Source organism: Ictalurus punctatus, chromosome 13, assembly GCF_001660625.3.
Source record: "Ictalurus punctatus breed USDA103 chromosome 13, Coco_2.0, whole genome shotgun sequence".
NCBI lineage: Eukaryota > Metazoa > Chordata > Actinopteri > Siluriformes > Ictaluridae > Ictalurus > Ictalurus punctatus.
The window spans coordinates 1,315,650-1,335,000 of NC_030428.2; the positions used below are offsets into that span (position 1 = coordinate 1,315,650).

Sequence of the window (19,351 nt, forward strand, 5' to 3'; positions counted from 1 at the left end):
TGAAATGTAACTGGGGGAGGGGGTTGGAATGTAACTGGGGAGGAGGAGGTGAAATGTAACTGGGGGAGGGGGAGGTGAAATGTAACTGGGGGGAGGGGGTTGGAATGTAACTGGGGAGAAGGAGGTGAAATGTAACTGGGGGAGGAGGAGGTGAAATGTTACTGGATTTGGAGGAGGGGGAGGTGAAATGTAACTGAGGAGGGGGGGTCAAACGTAACTGGGTGTGGGGGGAGGTGAAATGTAACTGGGGAAGTGGAAAGGGGTGGAATGTAATTGGGGGAACGGGAGGTGAAATGTAACTGGGAGGGGGAGGGGAAAGGAGTGGAATGTAATTGGGTGTGGTGGAGGGGGAGGTTACATTGTATCATATTTTTTCTGTAATTCTACAGTGATGTAAAAAGTGAAGGCTATCTGAAGGCAGGACTTTAGTAGTAAATGTTGTACATCACAAAACGTTTGTCGTTTGAAGTCGAGAGATTACACAATACCACTTTCTCAATACGTACAATACAGAAACCTCGAGGCTCAGACAGTACAGATCCATCTCATATCCATCTGATATCATTTCTGTCAAAACTACCAAGTGATAAAATGTTGTTTTTTTAACTTCACAGTTAAACTCTTTCTTTCACACAAAAAATATAATAAAATATAGATGTAATAAAATCAATCCTGAATAAAATCAGTCACTTATATGTAAAATATTTCCAGTTCCAAAAATATATTTCTTTTCCAAATCCATTTCCAGTCTTGGCCTGTATTTATCACAGGATCCGATATGTTTTTTTGCTGGTTTCGGCCAACTGCTGATACCAGATACTGGGTTTGGGATCGGTGCCATGATTAGTACAAACGAATCATGCTTAAACAAGCTAGCAAGGTTACAATCAGGACAGTGCTGATTCCAGCTTGTCCTTAAGGGCTATATATTAGATTTAGTTCCACACCAAGCAAAATTTAGTAGAGAATTCGATCTTGGATTAGTCAGCATGACGCAACAGTGTAAGATATTCAAATTCCTGATGGTATCTTGGTGTAGGCTTGCAGAAATAAGAAAGCACTTTTTGTTTGCTTTTGGCCCCATATGCCTCACTACTTCCTGTAGTAACTAAGAGTTATGCAAATCTACTTTGTTTTTGCATTTGGCACGGATCCGTGTTTGGCTCTCCCGACTCCATGTTATGGTTTTCGTACTCTCAAGGCAAGTCCTTTGTAAATGAAATCCATCTGCTGGGTCTGCCTTGCTTTGTGACCCTTGACCCATGAGTGCTGCACAGTTTAGGTTTCTCACAGGAGAGTTAACTTTAGCTGGACGAGAAACAGCGGAGGACGGCAAGAATGCCATCATCAGAATCGTTTTTTTTTCTTTTTTTTAACCTCCATGCTGACATCTTGAGGCATTTCACAACGATTGCACGTTCCTTCTCATCGAGAAAGATGCTTATAGCGCACAGAAGCGTGGCCGCTATTGTTGACGGACGTTTACACGATCCGTCGCTGTGAAATGGTGTACGCACGGGCGAGGATCCTCCACGGGTTTGCAGATAGCGCTCTTGGGGAGGAGGTTGCCTGTTGGTCACTGGGGCAGTGGTGGCTTAGCGGTTAAGGCTCTGGTTTAATGATCAGAAGGTCGGGTGGCGCTGCCAAGCTGTCCCTGTTGGGCCCTTGAGCAAGGGCCTTAACCCTCTCTGCTCCAGGGGGCGCTGTATCATAGCTGAACCTGCACTCTGATCCCAACTACCCCATGCAGAATGTCACCGTGCTGTAACGTATACGTGGCCAATAAAGACTCATTATCAGTAAAGAAATGGGAGTTGTTCACTGATTGTCAAAGTTGTTGCTCTTGAGAAGCTCTTTTTGCGTCATTGGGGAAACTTTAATGATCCCTAAAATAAGAACTCGCAAAAGGTTGCAACACATCCGCAGCTGTGGCAGAGAGCGGGAGTCCGGAGTCTGCAGCTGTTTGTCGCGTAGTCAGTTTTGGAACCACAGAATCGAGGGCACCGCGGCCTCTTGGCGAGTCGGCTTGCAGGTGGAAATGAGACTGCAACTCCTCAACAGCTGCAGTATAGTACGTCACTCCCTTAAACTTCCTGTTCTGTAAACTCGGATATCCCGTGGGACTTGGAGCCCGAAGCACGTAGCCTGAAGTCTTGAAGCCTGGTGACTTTCCCTATTAAAAAAAATCTGCTGTCTCCATGTCTGCTCACTGGGTGTTTGAGGATGGTGCCCCGTTTCAGCCTATTTCAAAGAATGGTTTTGAATTACACAAAGGCTGAAGTGTGGTTTTCTGGAGAGTGCACTGTTATGCAGAGACAATAGGGGGTTGTTGAAAAGAGACTGTCTGGCCGTGAGGGTCTCGTCAGGGGGGTGATTCACATAAAAATATCTCCACATCGCTCTCAGACACTTGTTTAACCATTTCTGGACATCTGATCTGGCCGGAGGAGTCGGATTTGAGACTCGTCTACTCTTTTCTCCCCTGAACACACCAAATCATGAAATATTTAAAGAGATTTTTTTTTCCCCTCATTGCTTGAGTCTCACTCCAGATGTGATCTGCTATAGGATTCCTTGAGGATTCCTTCAATGTCAGCACTGTCAGCCATCATCAGAGGTTACTCACGCTCACTGCCTGGTGCTTAGCCAACATCATACCGAGGCGTGAACCTCATCTGTCTGTCTCTCTCCCTCTCTGTCTGGGCACCAGCACTGTTCTTTCCATCATGGTCAGCATGTCTGTAGCTCAAAAGTGTGGGATAATAACTAACAATGATCGATTCTTGGTCGAGGCTGAAATTCAGGAAATTGAAAAGCTGTATTTTTATTCTACATCAGAGATGTTGGTAGAAACTTCATTGAAAAACGAAGATGAAAAAATGAACAATATGCGAACGTGGGATTTGCTTCTTTATGCCATAAAACGGATCAGGTAGCGGCTGAATATCAGATGTACACAAAAAGCCCCAGAATTTCAGTTTGAAGTCCGGATTACTATGAACCACCCCTGGAACTGAAACATTATATTTATAAGCCCAACAGCAATGTTTTTACACGTCGAGTTCGTTAAAAACAGCCCAGGTGCTGGGAATCTTGCTCAATCTGGCAACGAGTCACTGGTACTATTTGTAGAAATGAGCCGTGCACGACGGTTTAAATTAAGCACTATTTTTAATTGTTATTGATTTCACTTTTGGTGCATTACTAACCCCCCACCACCCCCCCCGCCCGTCCCCGGCTACCACCAAGTCCAATTAATTTCCTTCTGATAAAGTTTTATAAATGAATATGTTCAATATTTTGAGCTAAGCGTTTCTCACTGTAAACGGTCAACTGGAAACTTTTCATCTCCTATCAGAATATATAAAAATGCAGAAGAGAAGAAAGGACGGCGTGCTAGCAGGCACGATTAATGCTCAGGCATTATCTAGATGCATGGTCGAGCTTTGGAATGTTGTGCTAAGCGATGCTGTTAGACAGGTGGCTGGAAGGGGGTCGTGTTAATTGATTAATGAGAGCAGTGATCTACGACATCCCCCTCCACCCCCTACAGGCAGCTCTTAAAGCAACACTGTCGCCCTAAATCATCTCCTACCAGCTCAGGGAAGAAGAGCCTGAACAATTACTGGGATTAGCATAATAATATGCCCTCGCTTGCCCATTGTAAGGTTTGGCTATTGAGAACTTGGCCTTTTCGTTTGGGGCATCGCAAACAACAAATGGCTTATAAATTCCTGTGTTTAATTTATGACTAATAGACACTGGCATGTTTTTTTGTGTTGCATGAACGATCTCGGGCCCACATGATGCCTTCAGTGCGCAAAAATGAAGAAGACATGTCCCCTATACTCAAAAACCTGTCTCCTGGACCAAGTACAAAATAACCTTACAAGCACCTTCTGCTCTATTTCCGATTTGTGAGAGTCTGAAGAGAAATAAATGATGAAAACATTGAGCAACACTGTCTGTGTCCAATTTTTGACTTTAATACCGACCTATGGTTTCGGATACACCTAGTGATAAACAGTGTTTCGGCAGCTTAGGCCAAAATCGCGGTCGAGCAAACTCCGACTTCCCACATGAGATTGTTTGTTTACAGTTTTGGAGCATGATCTCGCTGAGTAACGCTGAAACCTGAGCTGATTCTGTGGTTCACCACTGAACGAAACACTGATTTGCAGTATCGAGGCTCTTTTCCTCCAGCTTGAGTCAGACAAATACTGTCCCCATGCAGCTGTGATCCATATTACGCCACTCTTGTCAAGGAATATTAATCATTTCTCCATGCGGCAAGGTTCCGTCTGACCCTCCGTCGGATCTGGAGTTTCAGAGTTCGTTTCCACAGGGGGTCTCCAAGCTCACGTCCCGGGAACTCCATTCCCGTTGTCCTGGTCTTGGTTCCAGGCTCCAGACTCAGCGGGACACGGAAGCTTTCCGGGACCCCTGCAAATTCCTCTGTGAATCTGAAAGTGGAGGCCGACGCCAACGGGAGGCAGCTTTGCTGCTCAGGTTGTGCAAAAATATTGGCGTGTGGAGTCGGAGGCGATGTACTGCTGATTCTCGGGTGTGTGCGCACGTATTTATTTATACTTCCTATATACCTTTTGCCGTAGAGCCCAGCGAGATCAGCGCAGCAGCTCTCATGAATAGTTAAGGTAAATCTGGTCTGAACAATCTCTGCTGTCTTGGCATCCCATTGAGAACCCTGTATGGTTTCTTGGTGAGTATATGTGTGTGTGTGTGTGTGTGTGTGTGTGTGTCCAGCCAGGACATATCATGCAGAGAACTGTCTAACTTGCCTAATGAAATCAGCTTTTCAGTTACGATGGTTGACAGCTTTGGTCTCTCTGCTCAGTTTGATCTGTTTCACCATGCATTCCGAAAGCCAAATAAATCCAGCGAATCACATCTCCGCCAAACAGTGTCAAGACAAAAAAAAAAAAAAGGATTGCGCTCAAATCTGTCACGTCATGAGAAATCGCAGGAAAAACTGCCCTGCACCCGGTGCGCAGCATGTGATCTGTTCCACATCATGATGCTCTTGTCAAGGAATATTAATAGTTCTTGGCCACAGTGAGGTTCCCTCCACCCCTCCATCAGCTCTGGAGTTTTGCATTTTATGGTTTTGTTTCCACAGGGGATCTCTGGCTTATGCCCCCACGCCTTAACCCTCATTGTCCTGGTCTTGGTCCTTGGCTCGGGATTCATGACTTGGCAGCTTTTCAGGACTCCCTGCTTGTTCCTCTGGGAGCCAGAGGGTGGAGTATGATGTGCAAGTATCTAAGAGCTAGACTAGCATTACAGTTCTGCTCAGTCGTGTAACCTTTGGGTGTATACACACAGTCGGCCGTCTCGCATCTCAAGGCCACGTGTGTTTCCTTGGCTTGTATACGCCTCCCAAGATTCACTCCTCCACTTGTAGTGTCGTCCTCCTCAGGACTTTTCTTGGTAAAATTGCAAAAACCTCAAGTTTTATTGGCTCCCACCGCAGTCGTGGTTCTTCTTTAAGGCAAGATGCAGTTTTTGAAAACATTAAGATATCACAATCGGTCTGCGCCGCTTGCTGATATTCTGATATTTGTACACATTTTTGGCATTGGGAGGTTTTCTTGAAATATGCGGTTATTTATGCAAATAAGGCTCCGTCTAATTAAATATGCATACATAAACAGATTTGAAGGATTTTTTTGTTTTTAGAAATATGAGGTGTTTCCACTCTACTCTCTACAGGAAATTGATGTGTGCATCCTAATGGCATGTTACTTGACCTGACGACAAGCTTTTCATGGATATATGATTGTGGAGTGGGCGGGGCTTGAACCCCCGCCAGTGGACAAAACAGTGAAATTTTAAGAGTAGACATGTTAGAGATGTAATTCATCCAAAAGTCGTTTTTTGGATTTCTACCGGAAGGGTCTTGCTTTAGAATAAGACCCCAGCTCTTACGCTGGCTTTAGGAGAGAGAATGTGGAAATCTGTCTGCTTAAGGCTCCTGTTTCATCTCCCGTATCTTCTACAAAGATAAAAGAAGGGAGCACGTGACGGAGAATGAGAGCGAGAGAGAACGAGAGAGCGAGAGCGCCAGTCCTGAGCCGGCCCCGTGCTGCAAACGGGAAACGAGCTCCTCTGCAAGACAGGATGTGGGGTCGGGGGTCACATGGGGGGCCCAGGCACGGCGCAAACGACTGTGAGGTTGGAAAACGAGAAAGAAGTGCCGGGAAAGACCTGGAGTTAGCTTTGGACCGGTCGTGCTTTCTCGTTTGTGACTAACCGAACTCGTATTGTTAGTTTAAGCAGGAAATCACCAGCACAGATAACAGATTTATGTATATTAGATAATAATCATGTTGTGTTTATGTCTGATGAGGAAAAATATTACTTGGGAATAATTCCCACTTCCCACCTTGGTTTGAGAAGATGTTCAACATGAACATCTATGTATGCTAACCCTAGCTAAATATTACATTAAAATCTACAACCACCATTTTGAGTGAAGTCAGAATAGCGTGGAATTTTCCCGTACTCCGGAATTCTCCCACGTGACCAACATAGCCACAGTTACCTCCTCTTGTTAAAGTTTAAAATCGCTGGTGAATATGATAATGCTGAAAACGCCAAAAATGATGGTGCAGATGCCGAGTAGCGAGCTTGTGCTGCTTAAGTGGATATTTCCGGATTCTTCGGCGCTGGCAGAAGGACACCGATGGGATCTCGAACCCTGGGATATTATGGTTAAATAAATAAAAAAAATTGTATTGAATTGCCCCATAACATTGCTGTATTAAGCGGATAAGCTTCTAGCTGCTAGGGTTAGCTCTGTGTGTGTGTGTGTGTGTGTGGGTGTGGGTTTGGGTGGTGGAGGATTTTTAGCAGTTGGGTATAGTGTTGAACAGTGTGTGCGGTGTGTTGCCCTCTGGGAGATGTTTCACACCATGTTTCTGTGGTCACACACACACACACACAGAGTACTGTTATGTAGCTCACTTCCTCATCATAGCTTTTTGGCAGACACACACACACACACACACACACACACACTTGGAACGAGGCAAAACCTCATCCCTGTCAGTGATTATTTCCTGTTTTTGTTTCACATCCCTCCATTACTCACATCTCTCTCTCTCTCTCGCTCTCTCGTTCCCGCCCTCTTCATTTCACCCATCATATTCAGGTTTGTTGACTCCTGGATGCCGATTGGTCGGAATGCATTGGTTCGTTTTCTAGAACTGCGGCTCTGTGTAGCGCGGGTTTATGTTAACGCGCTCATTCTTAATTCGTTGCCGTTTCTATAGTAACGTGCCCATGAATGGGATGTTATGGAATGGAATGTGGAAGGAGTCTCCAGTGTCAGTCCTTTATAAGAGTCGGAAGTAAATCTGTAACTTTAACGACATCTTGGAGACGAACCGGTCGACACGCTGCGGTCTCTAACACGACAAGCTGCGTTTTGGTTTTGGGGGGTTGCATGTGCGTGTGCAGGTGTGTGTGTGTGTGTGTGTGTGTGTGTGTGTGTGTTTGTGTGGTTCCATATTAAAGCTCTCTCTTTCACAGCCATGAATGTTGTTTAAAGGAAGCTGTAAGAGACCATTTTGGCAGCCCCACTGTAATTGTGTGTGTGTGTGTGTGTGTGTGTGTGTGTGTGTGTGTGTGTGTGAGGTGGTTCACTATATTAAACACACTATTAAGTCGGCGTATTAAGTGTGCATCTGTGTTGTATGTAATAGAGCTGTTCAGTTAATAGTGTCCTTAATATAGTGTGTGTGTGTGTGTGTGTGTTACACTGTCCACGGTCCTGCTTCATCTTCTGACAGAATCTTGGCAGCCTGAACCATAAATACGTTTTCCGTGCCGTTCCTGAGCAGCGACGCTCTCCCTCCTACAAAACACACACACACACACACACACACACACATACACACGTCCAGTGCAGTTGGGCTGAGCTGCACACTCTTTTAAAGGAGCTGCTGCCCTTTTCTGTCGATTAATGGACAAAAAAAAAATATCACAAAACAATGGACTCCACCTTCATCTCATTAGACATGCCAGGGTCTATGAATATGCATGGTTATGCTAATTAGGAGCCACTTCAGTGTCTTCCTAACATTCCCAGAATTTCGATAAGACAGGAACACGTCTGGTTATTATTATTATTATTATTATTATTACGTTATTATTATATTATTATTATTAACATGTTGTGGTTTTATTCAAACGTTTTTTTTGTATATTTTTTTCTTCCAGTCGGAAGCCAGGAATCACGCCTTATTTGCATAATTACTAAACATCGCCGACGCTGACTACCTCGGCGAGCTAGCTCGCGGGCCAGAGAGCAAGACGAGCGGGATCTCAGGATGCATGTCTTGAGGCTCGTGTTGTCGAGTTCTCTGTGATTTATTTAACGGCAGCCAAAGCTGTTCCCATAGCAACCGCAATTTTAATATCACTAACGTTAGCTAGGTTAGCTAGCTTCGGACGGGGATTATTATTTCCAGGGATTACACTGTTGTGATATCTCTCTCTCTCTCTCGCTATCTCTCTCTCTGGAGCACTCAGCAGCGATTTTTTCCTGCCAAATCCAGCGATTGTTTTGTTGTGATTTCTCCTTTGATCCCTTTTACTAGTTTAGGTTTCATTTTGGACGGCGATTCGCGGCCCGTCCTGGCGCCCTCGCACTATTTCATGAGGAGCTGCTAAAAACATTCGCCGTCTCCACAACACAGCGCGCTCTTCGAGCCGCACCTAATGACCGGAGGAAAGCTGGAGACTGCAGAAGCGGGGAATAAAAAACTTTTTCATTTAGCGTGGAGAGTCGTGTCGAGCCGAGAGTCCAGAAGCGGCTTTGGTGGAGCTCGGTGGAGGGGGGGGGGGACCAAACCCGGTTGCCAAACTCGAATCCTTCGTACCCTCCGTGTCGTAAATTTTGAAGTGCTTCACAATCGAGCGTAAAGTTTTTCCTAAACCTCTGAGGTTTGCGAGCTCCGTTCTCCGGTCTGTCCTGGGCTCGAAGGGAACGCCAGCGCTGCTAATCACGGCTCGGTTTGAACCTTTAGTATCTTCTTCATTCGGGTTCCTTTTCGTTTGTCCTGCCATGTTCGACGGATACCATAAAAAGTTTAATAGAGGAAATTTCTGAAGGGCCTCGAGCGGCTCGTAAAAAAGAAAGAAAGGGAAGAGAGAAAAAAAGCCGTGAGAAGGGAGCGTTTAACGAACGTCATCGCCTGCGCTGCCGCTGCGCTCACAGACGTCCATTGTGCTGTAAATGTCGAAGCGTCACACGAAGGATCACAAAGACCTCTCGGGCATGCCGATCCAGACCAGATCAGACCAGAGCGTCTCACGTTTTATCCTAACGTCAGCCATCTTGAAGGGTTTGACGTGATCTTGGACTGGGTCTGGAGGTCAGTTAACGCCGAAGCGTTTAACCCGAATGTTAGTGGCAGCCATTTTTATTATTGGCAGCAGTTTTTTTAGTGGTGGAAACTATTTGAGTGGCAGCAGTTTTTTTAGGGGCAACAATTTCTTTATTTATTTTTTGGCATGGAAGCAGTTGTTTTTAGTGGCCAGAACGATCGATGTGGCAGCAGTTTGTTTAGTGGCAGCGATTTGTTTAGTGGCAGCGATTTATTTTTTTGAGTGGCAAACGCTTTTCTAGTGGCTGCAATTTTAGTGACAAATATTGCTTTAGTGGCAGCACCTTTTGAATAGTTCTGGTGTTGGCAGCAATTTGTAAGTGGCAGCAGAACCGGTCTTTCTTTCTTTCTTTTTTTAGCTGTAGCGAGCGAATTAGTGCGTTTTGGTGGTGGAATTTTTGTTGTGGCAGCTGTTTCCCAGTGATAAAAGCAGTGTGTTGTGGACACATACAGCCCATCGGTCAGCAATAATAACACTCTGTGAGCAATGCCAGGGCATCTCGTCGGAATGAACCCCAGGTGCTTGGGCGATCATGGGCCAGTTTTAAAGGCTGCGTCCAACTCGTTTTCAGTTAACGAGGAAACCACTCGCAAGGAAAGGCCGCTCTTTTCCAAGAAGACGTTTGGTTCAATTAAGCGATGTTAAATGACCGCCAGTTACACGTTATCGCTGCATACCACCCGTAAAAGCCCACCGGACTCGAACATACTGCAGTGAGTTCAGTCCAAAGTGGCTATACAGTTAAATTCTTGTCAAATGAACAGCAGTGTTTCCAGAAGCTTCCAGAATACTTGCTTACGCTTCCTACAATCCTGTCAGGTCTAGGTTTTAGTCGGCTTTCCCACCGACCGAGTTACCGTTCGAATGAAGACGGTGCTGTTTAACCTGCGAGATCATTCGTTTGTGGTGACCGTTCATCCATCAGTAATAACCTGCAAATAGGCCACACCCACAAGCGAGATTCGCTAACCTTGACGGTGATGTCCGTGGATTGTTCACTTGGCGGTTCATCTGTTGGTGGTGTTGTTGGGGGGGGGTTTTTTCTCCTTGCAACTGCTAAATACATAAATAATCAATAAGAGGTGAAGGAGCAGAGGTGAGGGATAACAGGGAAGGGCGTGAATGGGGGGTTCAAGCACAACTTTCGCCTATTAAAAAAAAAAAAAAAACGTCTACGTCTACATGTTTAGAATCTAAAAAAAAAAACAACGACCAATTATTAGCTATGGATGTTCCCTCGAAGTAATTCCGCTACTGTTGTTGCCATTAAGCTACAACAGTTTAGCTAGCTAGGCTAACTGTGTTCACGTTACTCTCGAATCCAAGTTTTTAAAAAAATATGAACTATTCAGTCATGTACAAAGTCCTCTGAATGCAATTTGAAGCTCAAGGTGTTGACTGTTTTTACTAGACCCACCTCACGCGTACCCCTCCCCCACCCGCACTCAGATAAGAGATCTCCTGTTGGGCCTCGTGCTGAGGTGATGAATTAGCTTAGCCACGTTACGCCGCGTGTGTTATTGTTGAGCGCTGATTTATCGAGCGCCTTGAGCTCGGGTCACTCCCTCCCTCCCTCCTTCGTCCCCCGTCTTCTTCTTCTCCTTTTGTCTCTCGTCTGCTTTTTCGGTTCCCGATCCGAGACGCCTGATTGATGAGGTCTCGCACAAAGAAGGCACTCTGAGGCGCGCAGATCTAGCGTTCGCTGCTACGGTAAATAAAAACACATGTGCCTCAGCAAAAGAGAGGAGGTGGAGGAGGAGGAGGATGGAGGATGGAGGGAGACGGTGCTGCAGAGGCCCGACTGGCATTCCTTGTGCTGTCCCCTAGTTCATTCCTCTTTATGTCATCATAAACTGTGGTTTTGTTGGTTTAACGCTCGAGGTTAGCGCTCTAGGTTAAGAGACGAGAGGAAGAAAAGTAGGGCAGAAAGCAGCCGGAACTGATATTTCATTCTTGTGTAAACGGAGGGTGATTTAAAGATGGCTGACCCCTGAACCTTGTGTGTGTGTGTGTGTGTGTGTGTGTGTGTGTGTGTGTGTGTGCGTACACGGACTCGTCCATTTTGCTGATTCATTGCTGTTTCATTAATAAAACGAGGCTAACTCCCTCATCTCCAAGCTTAGCTTAGCTTCTGTAACAGAAACACTCCCATGTTTGAGTCTAAAAGCGGGCTAAAAATTTGTTTAAAAACTTTCGCTCTTCTGCGCCACTCGGACATCAAAGATACGACCGCCATCTTGTTTGTGCTAACTGAACGTGGTTGGTTTTCGTGTAAAATGGCAGACGCCAGGCACCGTTCTCAGTTTCTATATTAACGGCTCGCTCAGAGGGATGTTTTTTTTTTTTTTAAAGGATAAGGAGACGTTTATTTGACATGGAAGGAGTCTCCGGTGTCAGAGTTAACACTGCGACTTTCAGTTTTCCGTACGATGATGACGACAATGATGATGATGATGTATGAATATATTTCTGGAATAATAATACTTATATTGTGAACTAGAGGAAGCTTGTGTTTTTAGCATGTCTGCTCTTCAGTAAGTAATTTCGGGAAGTTCAGGCGAAGTTCAGGCGAAGTTCCCGTGTTTGATCCTCACTGCCTCGTCTCTCTACGGGAGGTAAATATATTCATAGAGGAAGAAATCCGTGACTGTGTGGGTGTGAGACGGCTTTAGGCTCGGGTCTTTGCCATGCTTTGATCAGTGCGCTCTATTTTGCGAACGTTGCGTAACCATCCCTCTCGTCGGATGCAGAAGAATCCCTCCTGTCTTTCCTAATCTTCTCCTTCTCCTGCCTCGTTCCACACCGACTCGTAATGCTGACTTCCATCCAAATTCTTTCATACTCCCTAATCACTAAACACCTTCATTACTCCACTGTGGGCGTGTCCCAAACCAACCACCGTATTCAGTATATAGGCTAAGTAACCACCTTCATTACTCCACAGTGGGCGTGTCCCAAAATAACCAACAGCCCTATCATCCATCTCTGTCTGTTTTAAAGGTTTTCCCGCGTTTAGTTTTAGCACTCGTACTCCGTGCTACGCCACAAGACGAATTCTTCTGTCTCCACTGCGTCTGTTTTGATCGGCTCGGGCTCCCTGCATTTGACCTTTGACCTCCCAGGGTCATTGTCCATTACCGCTTGAAACGGAACATCAGCAGCCCTCCTGCTAAAAGCATTTGTCTTCTCCTGGGTCATTGGGCCGACCCCGCTCGCTTCTGCCAAACCACTTACTTACACACACACACACACACACACACTGGAGGAGGCGCTGAAACTTCAAATGCCTCAAGCAACCGTTGCTAACTTCATCAGTTGAGGCTTAACGTGCTACAGAGCTTCAGATGATGAAAGAATATTAACATCAGGAGCAAGCTGGCTAGGTGAAATGGCTAATATTAGCGGTTATTATTATTAGTAAAAATCTGTTTAAAAATTCTTTTTTTTTAATATGGACACTCCCTCTCTTCTTCTCTACTGAATAACTGGGTTCTTCCATAATAAATTCATCAATGTATCATGTTAGCTCATTCAACATTCGCATGCATCATGCTAGCTGTTAGTTAATACCACATACACTGTACTGTGCTAGCTGTTAGCTAAGTCAAAACATGCTGAATCATGCTAGCTGTTAGTTACCACAACATACACTGTACTGTGCTAGCTGTTAGCTTATTCAAAATACGCTGAATCATGCTAGCTGTTAGTTACCACAACATACACTGTACTGTGCTAGCTGTTAGCTTATTCAAAATACGCTGAATCATGCTAGCTGTTAGTTAATACCACATACACTGTACTGTGCTAGCTGTTAGCAAAGTCAAAATACGCTGAATCATGCTAGCTGTTAGTTACCACAACATACACTGTACTGTACTGTGCTAGCTGTTAGCTTATTCAAAATATGCTGAATCATGCTAGCTGTTAGTTACCACAACATACACTGTACTGTACTGTGCTAGCTGTTAGCTTATTCAAAATACACTGCATCATGCTAGCTGTTAGTTAACACTACATACACTGTACTGTACTGTGCTAGCTGTTAGCTAAGCCTACATGCACTTCTAACAATACTAGCTGTATATACAGAAATTATTGTTTGATGCGGATGTTACATGCTTACATGTTTTTGCAGATTAGGAACGCAGGCTAACTCTACTAGCTACGTACACTCTCCAATCATCTCTGCTACTTCCTTCCACGTGTTGTTTTCCTTCATAATACCTTTATATATGTTTAATGAGATTATATCATATTCATATATGACAGGGGTGTGAGTGTGTGTATTATATATATGTGTGTGTGTGTGTGTGTGCACCTCCCCCACTGCTAATCTATTTAGCGGGATTTCCTAAATAATGTGACACTCATTTTAGACTGTATAGGACACTGTATAGTATCGGTTCATGCTTCCTTACCGCCTGATACACACACACACACACACCCCCAGTGACCCTGGCATCATTAGTCTGGACAGAACTTGTCTCCGCTTGTCGTGTGGTGTGTGATGGAAAGCCGGCTCATAATCGTCCTGCTCAGGGGAGGATTCTCTCTCTCTCTCTCTCTGTCTCTCTCTCTCTCCATCTCTCTCACTCTCTCTCACTCTCTCTCTCACTCTCACTCTCTCTCTCTGTCTCTCTCCCTCCGTCTCTCTCACTCTCACTCTCTCTGTCTCTCTCACTCTCTCTCTCTCTCACTCTCACTCTCTCTCTCTGTCTCTCTCACTCCGTCTCTCTCACTCTCTCTCTCTCTGTCTCTCTCTCTCCGTCTCTCTCACTCTCTCTCATTCTCACTCTCTCTCTGTCTCTCTCACTCTCTCTCTCACTCTCACTCTCTCTCTCTGTCTCTCTCACTCCGTCTCTCTCACTCTCTCTCTCTCTGTCTCTCTCACTCTCTCTCTCTCTGTCTCTCTCCTCTTTGTCTTCTTCCTCTTCCTTCCTTCCTTCCTTCATGCTCCATTCTTTCCTTTTCTTCTCTCCTTCTCTTTCTCGGCTCTTCATTCCTCACTGTTCTGTCCCTCCGCTCCACTGTCTTCGTTTCTTTCTATTCTCCTCTCTTCTTTTCTTCCCCACTTTTCTCTCATTCTTTCTTCTATTCCCCTTCTTTCTTCTGCTCTTTGTTTTCTCTGTTCGTTCTGTTCTGGCAAATCGATGGCTTTGTGTCAGACTAATGAAAAGCTTTTTACTTTTCCATTCCTGGCTGCGCCGCTAATGTCTCTCAGACTGCATTAAAATGATCTCGATATTGAGGAGACAGATGGGTGCGGCTTTCCCTCGGCCACGCCCATCACGCATCCTTGACCAACACCTGGTCCAACAAAGGTAGCTTTATTATTTTAATTCAAAAGGGAAAAACAAATGGGCAAACACAACAGGCAGCGGAGAGCAGGCCACACCCATCGGCGCCATCTTGACTCCTGTCACACCTTCACATTTCTATTTGCTTACTTCAGGGACACGCCCACATTTCTATACATTTACCTCAGTGACACGCCAACGTTTCTATACATTTACCTCAGTGACACGCCAACGTTTCTATACATTTACCTCAGTGACACGCCAACGTTTCTATACATTTACCTCAGTGACACACCCACATTTTTATACATTTACGTCATTGACACGCACGCATTTTTATATATTTACCTCAGTGACACACACATTTTTATACATTTACCTCAGTGACACGCCCACATTTTTATACATTTACCTCAGTGACACGCCCACATTTTTATACATTTACCTCAGTGACACGCCCACATTTCTATACATTTACCTCAGTGACACACACGCATTTCTATACATTTACCTCAGTGACACACACGCATTTTTATACATTTACCTCAGTGACACACACGCATTTTTATACATTTACCTCAGTGACACGCCCACATTTCTATACATTTACCTCAGTGACACGCCAACGTTTCTATACATTTACCTCAGTGACACACCCACATTTTTATACATTTACCTCAGTGACACACACGCATTTTTATATATTTACCTCAGTGACACACACATTTTTATACATTTACCTCAGTGACACGCCCACATTTTTATACATTTACCTCAGTGACACGCCCACATTTTTATACATTTACCTCAGTGACACACACGCATTTCTATACATTTACCTCAGTGACACACACGCATTTTTATACATTTACCTCAGTGACACGCCCACATTTCTATACATTTACCTCAGCGACACGCCCACATTTTTATACATTTACCTCAGTGACACGCCCACATTTTTATACATTTACCTCAGTGACAAGCCCACATTTCTATACATTTACCTCAGTGACACACACACATTTTTATACATTTACCTCGGTGACACGCCCACATTTCTATACATTTACCTCAGTGACACGCCCACATTTCTATACATTTACCTCAGCGACACGCCCACATTTTTATACATTTACCTCAGTGACACGCCCACATTTCTATACATTTACCTCAGTGACACACACACATTTTTATACATTTACCTCGGTGACACGCCCACATTTCTATACATTTACCTCAGTGACACGCCCACATTTCTATACATTTACCTCATTGACACGCCCACATTTTTATACATTTACTTCGTTGACACGCCCACATTTTGGACATAGAAGAAAGACTAAAATTTGTTAGAACCGTTGGATGTAAATTTGGCTTTTCAGGAAGTGGATGGACAACAGCATGCTTCATGTCATCTGGTACCGTCGCCATTTCAAGGCAGCTGTTCGTGATCTTTTGAACAGTAGGTCCGATCACCTGAATATGAGGGGGAGCATTCACAAGCTGCACCAAGTAAAAAGAGTCAACAAGGGTCAGAAATTCTTCGACAACACACATATATGTATCCCCGATTAAAGTTGGGCATAATTCCCCTTAAAAAGTCTTTGTGTGGTTCAGGTGGTCGATAAATGCCTGAAATCACCACTGGATTATCCAACTCCAATACAAATAACTGAAGTTCAGAACTCAAACAAACATCCGTCACCAGCATCCAACAGTATTAATAATTCCGTTTAAAAACTGAAGCCAGTAGTCCCTCTCGACCAACAGAACGAGGAGAGTTAGAAAAAAATAAAAAATTACAGTCAGATGGTACCAGTTCAGAAAACAGGCTCCGAACTCCTGGAGTAATCCAAGTTTCCATGATATACAGAAAACCTAGAAAATCTTTCTATACATTTATTTCAGTGACACGTCTATACATTTACCTCAGTGAGACACCCACATTTATGTTCATTTACTTCATGGACATGCCCACATTTCTATACATGTACCCGGGGACACGCCTACATTTGTATAAGTTTACCTCAGGGACACGCCCACATTTCTATACATGTACCCGGGGACACGCCTACATTTGTATAAGTTTACCTCAGGGACACGCCCACATTTCTATTCATTTACTTCAGGGACACTCCCACATCCCTCTCAGAGTCTCTCCCATTTCCATTGCATGGAGGCACAGACACCTTCTGCGGTGTGTAATCTGAAGGCGGGGTCAAAGGTCATTTGAGCAGCTGGGGCGTACGAGTGTGCTGCAGAGGGTTATGATGCAATAGACTGGTAGTCACAAGACTACACACACACACACACACACACACACACACACATATATATATATATATATATATATATATATATATATATATATATATACACACACACACACACACAGGAGACTCGATTGCAGTAAGCGGTACTGGATGGATTGAGAGCACTGATAAAAGTGTGTGTGTGTGTGTGTGTGTGTGTGTGTGCACATTTATATCCCCTGTAGGGAAGTCCTGCAGTGAGGCCAGCCGTCCGAATGAATCCCACATGGCCCTTCAGCAGGGCTACACACACACACACACACACAGACACACACAGACACACACAGACAAAACCCTTACAAATCTGGTTCAGTGCAATTTATCAGGCTCAAGTCTATCGTGTGTATGTGTGTGTGTGTGTGTGTGCGTGTGTGTGTGTATGTGTGTGTGTGTGCATGTGCACGCACGCATGGAAGGGTCTTTGGCATGCACAGAAAGCTTCATAATGTCTCAATCCTGTCATTGTGCTTTCCCACAAATAGGCCTCTGTGTCCCTCTCTCACTCTGTCTTTATTTCTGTCTTTCTTTGTCTCTTCCTCTGTCTCCCACTCTGTCTGTCTCTCTCTCTCTCTCTCTCTCTCACTCTCTCTCTCTCGACTTCATCTTTACTTTGTTATTATTACGCGTGTGCCGTAATCGATGATGAGTAACTCTTACACGGCCTCGGGGGTGCTAATACTTTCATCTCAGCGGAAAATTAAAGGAGAAGGTCTGAAAAAAAGAGAAACATATAAATACGTAGCCTGTACACTTCCAGTGCGGGCCACCTTATGTAGTGAGCACATGTAATGAATTGATGCCCAACTTATTATTATTATTATTATTATTATTATTATTATTATTATTATTACTGTTCTTCTCTTCTTCTTATTATTATTATTATTACACTTGCTTGGTGATTTCATTGATCAGTTATGAGCTTATCTTTATTTCCCTCTTTACTCACACACACACACACACACACACACACACACACACACACACACACAGTCTCTGCCCACAAATCACATAAAGATCTTGTCCTTATAGATCGGCTCTTTTCTGGGCTTGTCGCTCGCCCATAATGGGGATCGGGGGGCTAATGGCTAACGCTAATGACGCTAACGATTCCCTCAGATACCACCATCGATCTTCAGACCATCCGCTCGATTCTCAAGTGTGTGTGTGTGTATGTGTGTGTGTGTGTGTGGAGATAGAGATGCTGCAGAAGGCAGAAGTGGCCTGGAGGAGAACACGAGCCAGAGAGAGAGAGAGAAAGAGAGGGGGAAAGAAGGACGGGAAGAAAAACAGGACAAGTTCCATTTTTCATCCCTCCTCCCCTCTCTACATCCCCCCACTAATGTCTATTGTGTCTGACAGAGTTGGTGTGTGTGTGTGTGTTCAGTCTCCTGAAAGGTGTGTGCAAAACGTTATGTATTCCCAGTAAATAGAAATACCCGACAACCCGTGTGTGTGTGTGTGTGTGTGTGTGTGTGTGTGTGTGAAAAGAATTCTCTTTGTGCTCACACACAAAGATGGGCTCAGCTGGATAATGATATCTGTAATGATGTATGCGTCAGAGCCAGACACGCCAGACGAAGCCGCGAGTGTGTGTGAGTGTGAGGGGTGTGTGTGTGTGTGTGTCCATTTAACAATTTACGCTGATGTTTGTTTCTGTCTTTCAGTAAAACGGTGACAAAGACTGGATCAGTGGCCCATGAGGAGTGAGACAGGTATGTTTGACACACACACACACACAGGCAGTGCAGTGTTCATATACTCTCCATTACATTATCTCCTTCACTCAGGGGTTGTTCAAGTGGGCGGGGCTTATTCATCCTCACACTGTAACAACACATCATTATGGTGCTTGTCTATCCATCACACACACACACACAAACACACACACACACACACATACACACACAGAGGTCTACCTGCCTCTTAAACGAGTGTATAAATCACCCCTCCTTGCCTTCCTGTCCCTCAACCAATCAGATCTCTCGCTTCGTCATGGCCTCAAATATTTGTTCTTATTCAGAAAATCTCCGACTTTAAAAAAAAAAAAAGAAAAGAAAAGAACTTTGAGAAAACCCCCGAGGGTTTTCCATGATTTTTCGTGTGGATCCAGCCCTCCCCCCTCCTCCCCGTTCCACAGATGTGACAGCAGGCCCTGCAGCGTTAGCGTTAGCATTAGCGTTAGCCCTGTGTCATTAGCAAGCCGCCCTGGAGGAGAGATTTTGCCTGATTTATGGTCCGAGGTGCTAATGGAGCGGCAGACATGGCCGCCTCGCGCACGCACCCCCGCCGCCGCCTCCACCGCCGCCGCTAATGAAAGTTTTGTGCAAATCG

General features: G+C 44.7%; 1 protein-coding gene across 1 annotated transcript in view; it reads left to right on the top strand.

Moving 5' to 3' along the window:
- Nucleotides 1–19,351, top strand: part of raraa (retinoic acid receptor, alpha a) — a 79,945-nt gene that overhangs the window by 12,509 nt on the left and 48,085 nt on the right. The window contains exon 2 of the mRNA XM_017482884.3: nucleotides 18,685–18,732. The gene's annotated coding sequence lies outside the window, so the exon portion shown is untranslated. The remainder of the gene's footprint in view (nucleotides 1–18,684; nucleotides 18,733–19,351) is intronic.